At 50.1% G+C, this 12,230-nt stretch overlaps 1 long non-coding RNA gene across 1 annotated transcript; it reads right to left on the minus strand.

Annotated features, from left to right (window-relative positions):
• Positions 1-8,530: 8,530 nt before the first annotated feature.
• Positions 8,531-10,139, minus strand: LOC114678312 (uncharacterized). Its single transcript, XR_003729651.2, has 2 exons — positions 9,851-10,139; positions 8,531-9,645 (listed from the first exon to the last, which is right to left on the minus strand). It is a non-coding gene; the product is annotated as an uncharacterized LOC114678312 (long non-coding RNA).
• Between the last annotated feature and the right edge of the window lie 2,091 nt (positions 10,140-12,230).

Raw genomic sequence — 12,230 nt, forward strand, 5'->3', positions numbered from 1 at the left:
TGGGCAACAAGGGCAAAACTCCGTCTTAAAAAAAAAAAAAAAAGGCCGGGCGCGGTGGCTCACGCCTGTAATCCCAGCACTTTGGGAGGCCGAGGCGGGCGGATCACAAGGTCAGGAGATCGAGACCACGGTGAAACCCCGTCTCTAATAAAAATACAAAAAATTAGCCGGGCGCGGTTGTGGGCGCCTGTAGTCCCAGCTACTCGGGAGGCTGAGGCAGGAGAATGGCGTGAACCCGGGAGGCGGAGCTTGCAGTGAGCCGAGATCGCGCCACTGCACTCCAGCCTGGGCGACAGAGCGAGACTCCGTCTCAAAAAAAAAAAAAAAAAAAAATACTGGGCGCAGTGACTCACGCTTATAATCCCAGCACTTTGGGAGGCCGAGGTGGGCAGATCACGAGGTCGGGATATCGAGACCATCCTGGCTAACATGGTGAAATCCTGTCTCTACTACAAAATGCAGAAAATTAGCTGGGTGTGGTGGTGGGCACCTGTCGTCCCAGCTACTTGGGAGGCTGAGGCAGGAGAATGGCATAAACCTGGGAGGCAGAGCTTGCAGTGAGCCGAGATTGTGCCACTGCACTCCAGCCTGGGGGACAGAGCAAGACTCTGTCTCAAAAAAAAAAAAAAAAAAAAAAGAGAGAGAGAGAGAACCTGTTAATTCCAGGCTCTGTTCTGAGTGCTGAGAATATAAGAGTAAGAAAGACAATCATAAGGCCAGGTACGGTGGCTCATGCCTGTAATCCCAGCACTCTGAGGGGCCGAGGTGGGTGGATCACCTGAGATCAGGAGTTTGAGACCAACCTGGCTAACATGGCAAAACCCTGTCTCTACTAAAAATACAAAAATTAGCCAGGTGTGGTGGCACACGCCTGTAATCCCAGCTACTCAGGAGGCTAAGGCAGGGAGAATCGCTTGAACCCAGGACGCAGAGGTTGCAGTGAGCCAAGATCACACGACTACACTCCAGCCTGGGCCACAGAATCATTGCTGGAAAAAACAGGAGGTGGCTTCTGGGTACAGGAAATGTTCTGTGTCTTGATCTGGGGACTGGTTATATGAGTGTGTTCAGTTTGTGAAACTTTATATCAAAGTGTATGTTTTGATATGTGTATTTTTCTGCATGCATATTTCAATAATATATATATATATATATATTTTTTTTTTTTCCTTTTTTTTTTGAGACGGAGTCTCACTTTGTCACCAGGCTGGAGTGCAGTGGCGCCATCTCGGCTCACTGCGGCCTCCACCTCCCAGGTTCAAGCGATTCTCCTGCCTCAGACTCCCCAGTAGCTGGGACTACAGGCACTTGCACACACACAGATAATTTTTGTATTTTTAGCAGAGACTGGGTTTTGCCATGTTGGCCAGGATGGTCTTGATTTCTTGACCTCGTGATCTGCCTGCCTTGGCCTCCCAAAGTGCTTGGATTACAGGCATGACCCACTGCACCTGGCCTGATTTTTTTGTTGTTTTTTTTTGCTCTGTCGCCCAGGCTGGGGTGCAGTGGTGCCATCTCAGCTTACTGCAACTTTTGCCTCCTGGGTTCAAGTGATTCTCCTGCCTCAGCCTCCCAATTAGCTGGGACTACAGGTGCTTGCCGCCATGCCTGGCTAATTTTTGTATTTTTAGTAGAGACAGAATTTCACTATGTGGACCTGGCTGGTCTTGAACTCCTGACCTCAGGTGATCCACCTGCCTCAGCCTCCCAAAATGCTGGGATTACAGGCGTGAGCCACTGCGCCCAGCCTAAAATGGATTTTTTTTTTTTTTTTTTTTTTTTGAGACGGAGTCTCGCTGTGTCTCCCAGGCTGGAGTGCAGTGGCGTGATCTTGGCTCACTGCAAGCTCCGCCTCCCGGGTTCACGCCATTCTCCGGCCTCAGCCTCCCGAGTAGCTGAGACTACAGGTGCCCGCCACCACGCCCGGCTAGTTTTTTGTATTTTTAGTAGAGACGGGGTTTCACCATGTTAGCCAGGATAGTCTCGATCTCCTGACCTCGTGATCCACCTGCCTCGGCCTCCCAAAGTGCTGGGATTACAGGCTTGAGCCACCGCGCCCGGCCTTTTTTTCTTTTTTTTGAGACGGAGTTTTGCTCTTGTTGCCCAGGCTGGAGTACAATAGCATGATCTCCGCTCACCGCAACCTCCACCTCCTGGGTTCAAGCAATTCTCCTGCCTCACCCTCCTGAGTAGCTGGAATTACAGACATGTGCCACCACACCTGGTTAATTTTGTATTTTTAGTGGAGACATGGTTTCACCATGTTGGTCAGGCTCCTGATCTCAGGTGATCTGCCCGCCTTGGCCTCCCAAAGTGCTGGGATTACAGGCGTGAGCCACCGCTCCCAGCCTAAAATGGATTTTTTAAAAAGACAGTCACAAGCACTGAGCCCACAAGGCTGCAGTACAGTAGGGGGGATGAGATATTAAACAAGGAATTACACAAATAATTGTTTAATTACCGTTGTGACAAGCGCTACAATCAAGTGGAAGGTGTGATGAGATATGGAGTAGGATGACCTGATCTAGTCTGGGAGTAGTAAAGGAAGACTTCTCAAAGGAGGTGGGGTATCAGCTGAACTGTAAAGAATAAGAGTTAACAGAGTAGGAATGATTCTCAACCCCTACTTCACACTGCACAAAAGTTAATTCAACATGAATCATGGACCTAAATGCGAACACAAACACTTTGAAGCTTCAAAACCTATGGGGCTGGGCGTGTTGGTTCATGCTTGTAATCCCAGCATTTTGGGAAGCCGAGGCAGGTGGATCACCTGAGGTCACAAGTTTGAGACAGCCTGACCAATAGGGTGAAAGCCTGTCTCTACTAAAAATACAAAAATGAGCCAGGCATGGTGGCGTGCACCTGTAGTCTCAGCTCCTTGGGAAGCTGAGGTACAAGAATCGCTTGAACTCGGGAAGCGGAGGTTGCAGTGAGCCAAGATCTTGCCACTGCATTCCAGCCTGGGCAACAGAGCAAGACTCTGTCTCAAAAAAAAAAAAAAAAAAAAAAAAGGAAAGAAAGAAAACATATGGGAATATTTTCATGACCCTGAGATAGGCAAAGATTTCTTTTGTTGTTGTTGTTGTTGCCGTGTTTTAGAGACAGAGTCTTGCTTTGTTGCCCAAACTGGAGTGCAGAGGCATAATCATGGCTCACTGCAGCTTTGGACTCCTGGGGTTAAGCAATCCTCCTGCCTTGGCCTCCCAAAGTGCTGTGACTACAGGTGTGAGCCACTCTTCCCGGCCTAAGCAAAGATTTCTGAGGCATTGAAAGCACTAACCATGAAACAAAATTATCAGGCAGTGGGGGAAACATTCAAGACGGAGAAAACAGTATATGTGAAAGCCCAGAGGAGAGAAGGGGAAAGGTGTGTTGGAAGAGCTGAGGAAAGGCCAGAAGAAGCAAAGTCAGGGAGAGAGTGAAGTGTGACAGAAGGGCCAAGAGGTTGGAGACAAAGGTCAGCGATAATGTGACTTTAACCAGAGTTTGCAAAAACCTAGTATGACCCTCTTTGACGTGCTCAGGACTACAAGGTGTTGCCTACACAAAAAGGAGAATAAAAGGGAACATGCCCCCTTCTCCCAGCTCAGCAACAAGGCAAGGCCAGGCTTGGATTCTGCTTCTTTGCAATCGAGACGTAGTTTTTTTTACAACTTGAAAAGTCACTTAATCCAGGTGCCAGGATGAGGTGGGGCATTGCAGGTGGGGACTCGGGCTGTTAGGCCCCGTCCTGCCAGGCCCAGCCCTGGTCTTAGAGGAGCTAGAGTTTGCCAGTTCCCACCCACGCCTCAGCTCCTGCTATAGCCCCACCCCACTCCTGCTCAGCACCTGGACCTCCTCATCTCCTCTTCCCTCTCCCCCTCTCTTGGAGGGCTGATAAGTCCCACAGGAAAGAAAGAGCTCAGAGGTCAGGAGTTTCCTCCACCCACTCGCACTCCCACATACATCCCAATATACCCTAAACCAGAGCTGGGGGCGGGGGGTGGCCTCAGGCAACCAAGTAGCCACAGAGTTCAACTGTTTCATCATTAAGGCCTCTTCCCCGCAAGGCGCTCAGGAAAGACTGATGGTGGTGACTCCATTCAATTCAACCAACATTGAGTACTTGCTGCATGCCAGGCCCTGTGTTAGAGTTAAGAAGGGTGTTGTTCCTACTCTCTGGGAACTCTTGGGGCAGTGGGGGAAAGATAGTGCACACAGCCCACAGTATTATATGTGCTTTATAGTGGTGCAAAGTGCAATTGAGTATAGAAAGTGAGACTGATTTCACTTGGGGAATGCTGAGTGGATATCAAAGAAGATTTCCTCTAAGAGGTGGCATCTGAGCTGGGCCATAACGAATCAATAAGACTGCCAGTAAGAAATGCTCTTTGAGGCCAGGCATGGTGGCTCATGCCTGTAATCCTAGCACTTTGGGAGGCTGAGGTGGGAGGATTGCTTGAGGCCAGGAGTTCAAGAGCAACCTGGCCAACATAGCGAGACCGTCTCTAAAGAAAACAAAAAGAAGCCAGGTGCGATGGCTCATGCCTGTAATCCCAGCACTTTGGGAGGCCGAGGCAGGCAGATTACAAGGTCAGAAGATTGAGACCATCCTGGCCAACACGGTGAAACTCCATCTCTACTAAAATACACACACACAAAAAAAATTAGCTGGGCATGGTGGTGCGTGCCTGTAGTCCCAGTTACTTGGGAGGCTGAGGCAGGGGAATCACTTGAACTTAGGAGGCGGAGGTTGCAATGAGCTGAGATCCTGCCACTGCACTCCAGCCTGGTGACAGAGCAAGACTCTGTCTCAAAAATTTAAAAAAAAAAAAAAAGAAGTGCTCTTTTTAACAGAGGAAAGTATGAGAATTATAGTGACTACCAGGAATGTGAGGTAGTTTGCTCAGCACCTTATGTATTCACTCAATTGTCACGATGACTTTGTGAAATTGTATAATTATGGCCATTCTCCAGATGTGGCAGCTGAGGCTTTGAGACATACAGCTAGTAAGAGGCAAAACTGGGATTTCAGCTCAGTGCTATCTGCTTCCATGAGTTGAACTTCTGCCACCTAGAGTAGCCTGAGCAAAGGACATGTGGCAACATGAGCAGAAGACCATGAGGTGAGGCTGGAGGGCTGAGTAGCAGGGGTTGGGTTCGGGGAGCCTTGGTTGAGGAGTGTGGGCTTTAGCCAGCAAGCAATGACGGGGGGTCATGGGAGGTTCACTAATGGGGGTGTGGGGTAAAGAAAGATGATGCTTACGATAAGCTTTCTGTTTTCAGAGGCCCACTTTGAAGAGAAGAAATTAGAGGCAGAGAAACCTGTGTGGGAGTTGCTGCAAAAATCCAAGAGAAAGATGGGGGTTGAGGGATGAAGAGGAAGGGATGCATCCAGGAGATACCAAGCGGAACCTAGGGATTGATTGGTTCCGGTAGACAAGTGGAGGGAGGAGTCCAAGCTGATGTCTCAGGCTTTTGGCCTGTATGCTCCAAAAGGAAGCCCAATAATTAGGTTTTGTGTTTCGTTTTGTTTTTCGTTTTTTGAGACAGGGTTTCACTCTGTCTTCCAGGCTGGAGTGCTATGGCACGATCAGAGCTCACTGCAGGCTCGACTTCTCTCCACACTCAGGTGATTCTCCAACCTCAGCCTCCTGAGTAGCTGAGACTACAGGTGTGCTCCACCATGCTCACCCATTTTTTGAATTTTTTGTGGAGATGGGGTCTTGCCATGTTGCCCAGGCTGTTCTGGAACTCCTGGGCTCAAGCGATTCTCCCACCTCAGCCTCCCAAAGTGCTCAGATTACAGGCATAAGCCACCATGCCCGACCTTGGCTAATTTAATTTTTTTTTTTTTTTTTTTTTGAGATAGAGTCTCGCTCTGTCACACAGGCTGGAGTGCAATGGCGCGATCTTGGCTCACTGCAACCCCTGCCTCCCAGGTTCAAGCGATTCTCCTGCCTCAGACTCCTGAGTAGCTGGGATTACAGGCACGCGCCACCATGCCCAGCTAATTTTTGTATTTTTAGTGGAGACAGGGTTTCACCATGTAGGTCAGGCTGGTCTTGAACTCCTGACCTCATGGGGATCCACCCGCTTCGGCCTCCCAAAATGCTGGGATTACAGGTGTGAGCCACTGCGCTTGGCCAATTTTTAAAATGTTTTGTAGAGACGGGGTCTCGCAGGACAGGCGTGGTGGCACACACCTGTAGTTCCAGCTACTCAGGAGACTGAGGTGGGAGCCTGGGAGGTTGAGGCTACAGTGAACCCTGATTGTGCCACTGTACTCTAGCCTGTGCAAGAGAGTGAGACCCTGTCTCAAAAAAAAAAAAAAAAAAAAGGCCAGGTGCAGTGACTCACACCTGTAATCCCAGCACTTTGAGAAGCCAAGGCAGGCAGATCATTTGAAGTCAAGAGTTCAAGACCAGCCTGGTCAACATGAGAGATTGGATCTATGTTGCCCGGACTGGTATTAAACTCCTGGGCTCAAGCAATCCTCCTGCCTTGGCCTCCCAAAGTGCTGGGATAAGAGGCATAAGCCACTGTGTCCAGCCCCAGTAATTAGTTTTTGTTTTGTTTTGTTTTGTTTTGTTTTGAGACGGAGTCTAGCTCTGTTGCCCAAGCTGGAGTGCAATGGCCGGATCTCAGCTCACTGCAAGCCCCGCCTCCCGGGTTCACGCCATTCTCCTGCCTCAGCCTCCCGAGTAGCTGGGAGTACAGGCGCCCGCCACCTCGCCCGGCTAATTTTTTTTGTATTTTAGTAGAGACGGGGTTTCACCGTGTTAGCCAGGATGGTCTCGATCTCCTGAACTCGTGATCCGCCCGTCTCGGCCTCCCAAAGTGCTGGGATTACAGGCTTGAGCCACCGCGCCCGGCCCAGTAATTAGTTTTTAACAACATACTGGGTACCTCCTAGTCCCCTACCATGACTCAGCCCTACATGTGGCACCTGCAAAACTCACTCCTGAAAGGTGCTTTATTCTTCTCCAAATATTTATATTCATCACCTATTTGTGCATGTATTTATCTAACATATATGGAGCACCTACTGTATGCCAGAGGCTGTGCCAGGAACCGGGGATACTTCAGGACACAAACTAACCTCGTGTCATTAGTGATATAATGGTTACAGCCAGGGGTCTGCATTTGAATCCTGATGTGCAGCTTATTTGTGGTGAGTCCTGGCTCAGCCTCCAACTTGCTGTGACTTCAGGTGAGTGAGTGAACCTCTCATTGTCTCAGTTTCCTCATCTGTAAGATGGTGATACCAACAGTACCTACCATGCAGATTAAATGGGTTAAACGTAAAGTTCTGGGCCCCGGGTCAGCATTTGACATTAGCTATTATTAGAGTTTACATTTTAATGAGGATCCAATTGCACTACTAATTATTTAATTTGTTAGTATTATTGAGACAGAGTCTTGCTCTGTCTGTCGCCCAGGCTGGAGTGCAGTGGTGCGATCTCGGCTCACCACAACCTCCGCCTCCCGGGTTCAAGCAACTCTCCTGCCTCAGCCTCCTGAGTAGCTGAGACTACAGGTGTGTGCCACCACACCCGGCTAATTTTTGTACTTTTAGTAGAGATGGGGTTTCACCATTTTGGCCAGGCTGGTCTCAAACTCCTGGCCTCAGGTGATCTGCCTGCCTCAGACTCCCAAAGTGTTGGGATTACAGGTGTGAGCCACACCACCTCTGGCCTATTTAATTTATTTTTATTTTTATGTTTGAGACAGGGCCTCGCTCTGTTATCCAGGCTGGAGTTCAGTGGCGCAATTACAGTTCACTGCAGCCTCCTCGACCTCCCAGGCTCAATCCATCCTACCACCTCAGCCTCCCGAGTAGCAGGGACTACAGGCACATGCCACCATGCCTGGCTAATTTATTTTTTGTAGAGACAGGGTTTTGCCATGTTGCCCAGGCTGGTCTTGAACACCTGGTTTCAAGTAATCTTCCCACCTCAGCCTCCCAAAGTGTTGGGATTACAGGCCTGAGGCACCACACTGGCCAATAATTTTTTTTTTTTTTTTTTTGAGACAGAGTCTCGCTCTGTCGCCCAGGCTGGAGTGCAGTGGCCAGATCTCAGCTCATCACAAGCTCCGCCTCCCAGGTTTAGGCCATTCTCCTGCCTCAGCCTCCCGAGCAGCTGGGACTACAGGTACCCGCCACCTCGCCCGGCTAATTTTTTGTATTTTTTTGGTAGAGACGGGGTTTCACCATGTTAGCCAGGATGGTCTCGATCTCCTGACCTCGTGATCCGCCCGTCTCGGCCTCCAAAAGTGCTGGGATTACAGGCTTGAGCCACCGCGCCCGGCCACTGGCCAATTATTTAATTATGTACAACCATGATAAATACAGCACTGCTGTCTTTCTTCTTCTGAAGGTGCCTCCAGCTGGAGGTAAGGGAAGGTTTCAGAGCAGACGATGGTCCCACTGAGCTGAGCTAAGTGAGTTGGGGCTGGCCAGGGAAAGCATGAGGGAGGGAGGGGCATTTAAGGCAGAGGGCACAGTGAGAAGGCAGACCAGCAGGTGGAAGGAAGCGCTGAGAGCTTTGTATTTCCAGAATTTTACTTGGAGCCTCAAAACAGTGCTGAGAAGTAGATCAGGCAGATACTGTGCCCCCATTTTACAGAAAGGGCACTAAGGCCCAGAGAGGAACAATGACTTAGCAGGTCTGTGACAGAGGAGGTGCTCGTCAATGTTCTGCCAGCTGATCCAAGGGGCTGGAGAGGACAGGCCTGAGAAGAGGCCTTTGTCCCTTTGCCGGCTGGGGCGGGAGCAGCAGAGGCTGAGGCTGCAGCTGGCCACCAGCAGCTGTGGTGGCCAGAGCTGCATTCCTTCCCCTGCCAGCGAGCAAGTCCAGGCTTATGACAGGGGTTGGGAATTTTCTTTTTGTCTTTAAGAAAAAAAGCACTTTAGTCAACATTAAGTTGTGACTTCAAACAGACACAGCTCCTAAGTGTCCTCCTCAGCTCTCCAACTCCCCAGGGTAAGCCCCCAGGCAGCCAAGTTTCTGGGAAAGGCAGGAGGCCTGGAGGTGGAGTCCAAAGACTGTGGTGAGCCTTGGCTCAACCTCCCACTTGCTGTGTGACCTCAGGCAGGTCACCACCCTCTCTGGGCCTGAGAGTCCTCTGCAAAACAGGGAAGGGAGGGTTGGATGACATAAGGTGGGGTGGGGAGCCCAGCAGCTGGCTCTAGCCAGTGGCAACACAGCTCTGCTGCTCTCCAAGTTTGAGGCAGTGGGGCCTTGGGGGTCCGGAAGCTAGGGACAGGCAGCCTTTCATCTCTGCTGGCCCAGGGTCGCTGCAGGTTGGCAGGCCCCACATCCCGAGATCGCGTTTCAGGCTGGAAGAGGCCTTCCTGTGACCTCAGCTGGCCAGGCCTGCCCCTGCCTCCCTCCTCCCCATTCTCACCAGAGGGAAGCAGGCAGTATCCCGCCCAAGGTCACCAGCCAGCAAGTGGCTGTCCTTCGGCCTGCCCTTCCCTCCCACCCGAGCCGGCCCCCACCGGCCTCCCACTGTAAAGCCTCAGGTCTCCTGGGCCATTAGGAATCTGCCAGGCGAGGCGTGGTCTTTTTCCTCTCTCTTGTTTCTTGGCTTGTTTTCCCAGTTCTCCAACAGCCGCCTCCTGCAAAAGCCTCCGGGTGCGTGTACAGGAACATTTTTCTTTAAAAAAAAAAAAAAAAAAAAAGAGAGAGAGATTGAGAGAAAGACAGAGAAATACAGCAGAGTTTGGGTAAAAAAGCAAGGAACTCCTTAATCCTTTCTCTGTAACCTCTGGCTTCTCAGCTGGGTTGGCCCCAGGCACTGGGAAGGCAGGCTTTGCTGGGGTGAGAGGCCTGGGCTTGTCCCCCACCCGCCCCCTCCTCACCCGCCTCTGTTCTCCGGGGTTTGGTCTGGCTTTTGGAGCCAGGAGGAGACGAACTGCAGGGCTCAGCAGGGCTGGGAAAACATGGGGGTGCTGAGGGGCTTGGCTGGGACTTTGCCTCCCTGCCCACTTGGCCACCTTCTATGGAGGTTACAGGATCTGAATATTTCACCCATAACCCATTCTCTCTCTTCCTGCTTTCATTCCTTTATCCTCTGTCTTCGGAATCACTGGCCTGTCCAGTGCTAGCTCCCTGAGTGCCGTCTCCCATCCCTGGACGCAGTCACCCCACACGGGGCGTGGCTTTCTTGTTTTGTGAAAGTCATACACTTTCACACTTTGTCTTTATCCAGTCAGACCCCTCTGTAGAAGTGGCACTCAGTGTCCTGCCCTTTGTCCTGTCTGAGGAACGCCTAATTATCTGTTATAGTCACAGTTCCTGGGTCCATGCCTGACACATAGGAGGTATGTTGGGGTGCTTCTCGAATGAATAAATTCAAACCATAAATAGGTCGCTCAAAATATTCAGAGTAAGCCGGGCGCGGTGACTCATGCCTGTAATCCCAGAACTTTGGGAGGCCGAGGCAGGCGGATCACAAGGTCAAGAGATCGAGACCATCCTGGCCAACATGGTAAAACCCCATCTCTACTAAAAATACAAAAATTAGCCAGGCGTGGTGGCGTGCACCTGTAGTCCCAGTTACTCAGAAGGCTGAGGCAGGAGAATCGCTTGAACCTGGGAGACGGAGATTGCAGTGAGCCGAGATCGTGCCACTGTACTCCAGCCTGGGCGATAGAGCCAGACTCCATTTCAAAAAATACATATATATATTCAGAGTGATCCTGCAAAAGGGACATTTGATTGTGACACATCTCTGTTAAAACTCTTCCATGCCTCCCCAGCACCCCTAGAATCCAGTCCAATCTTCCATCTCCACCTCTCCCCACTCACCAGCCCTCATCAAAGGATGTCCTTTCCCCCAATGAGTCATCATTTTTTCTCTTGCCTCTGGGCCTTTGCACATGAAATTCTGACCACCTGCCTGCCTCTGCTGGCTGACTGTCTCAGACCTGTTCCCTTGTCAAATTCAGAGCCCAGCAAAGCAGGGACACTCAAGACTTTTTTTTTTTTTTCCCCAAATAGTTTGACATTCAATAATTTTTTTAAACCACTGAAATAGCCAGGCGCGATGGCTCAAGCCTGTAATCCCAGCACTTTGGGAGGCCGTTCTGGGCGGATCACGAGGTCAGGAGATCAAGACCATCCTGGCTAACACGGTGAAAGTCCGTCTCTACTAAAAATACAAAAAATTAGCTGGGGGTGGTGGCGGGCTCCTGTAGTCCCAGCTACTCGCCAGGCTGAGGCAGGAGAATCGCTTGAACCCGGGAGGCGGAGCTTGCAGTGAGCTGAGATTATGCCACTGCACTCCAGCCTAGGGGACAGAGTGAGATTCCGTCTCAAAAAAAAAAAATTAATAAAAAATAAATAAATAATAAAAATACAAAAATTAGCCAAGCATGGTCGTGGGCGCCTGTAATCCCAGCTACTTCAGCAACTGAGGCAGGAGAATCACTTGAATCCAGGAGGTGGGGGTTGCAGTGAGCTGAGATCCAGCCACTGCACTCATTCCAGCCTGGGCGACAGAGTGAGACTTCGTCTCAATAAAACAAACAAACAAACAAAAAAACACTGAAATAGTGTTCATGGGAAAATTCAGAACTCTATTGGAGCTTCTTGGTCTTATTTTCTGGATGGCGAGTTTTGTTTTTATGTTGAATTTATACCTAGGCTGGTATGGCACTAGGTGACACGATCTGGCTCTGGTCTTGAAGTCTCAGCCTAGATGTCAACTACTCCTCCAGACCGGTTTAGATCTCTTCTTGGTGCTCCTGAAGCCTCTCTCTCTCTCTCTTTTTTTTTTTTTTTTTTTTTTTTTTTTTGTGGAGATGGGATTCTCACTATGTGCTGGGATTGCAGGCATGAGCTGCCACACCTAGCCCCCTATGGATTTTTTATATCCATATTTTTGTTTTACTTATTACTTTCCATTTCCTTACCCCAAGTCTGTAAGCTCCCTGAGGGCCTAATATTTTTCTACTTTTTTTTTTTTTTTTGAGACGGAGTTTCGCTGTTGTTGCCCAGGCTGGAGCACAATGGCATGATCACGGCTCACCGCAACCTCTGCCACCCAGGTTCAAGCAATTCTCCTGCCTCAGCCTTCCAAGTAGCTGGGATTACATGCATGTGCCACCATGCCCGGCTAATTTTGTACTTTTAGTAGAGACGGGGTTTCTCCATGTTTGTCAGACTGGTCTTGAACTCACAACCTCAGGTGATCCACCCACCTCGGCTTCGCAAAGTGCTGGGATTACAGGCATGAAC

The sequence above is a fragment of the Macaca mulatta genome, chromosome 1 (assembly GCF_049350105.2).
Source record: "Macaca mulatta isolate MMU2019108-1 chromosome 1, T2T-MMU8v2.0, whole genome shotgun sequence".
Classification (NCBI taxonomy): domain Eukaryota; kingdom Metazoa; phylum Chordata; class Mammalia; order Primates; family Cercopithecidae; genus Macaca; species Macaca mulatta.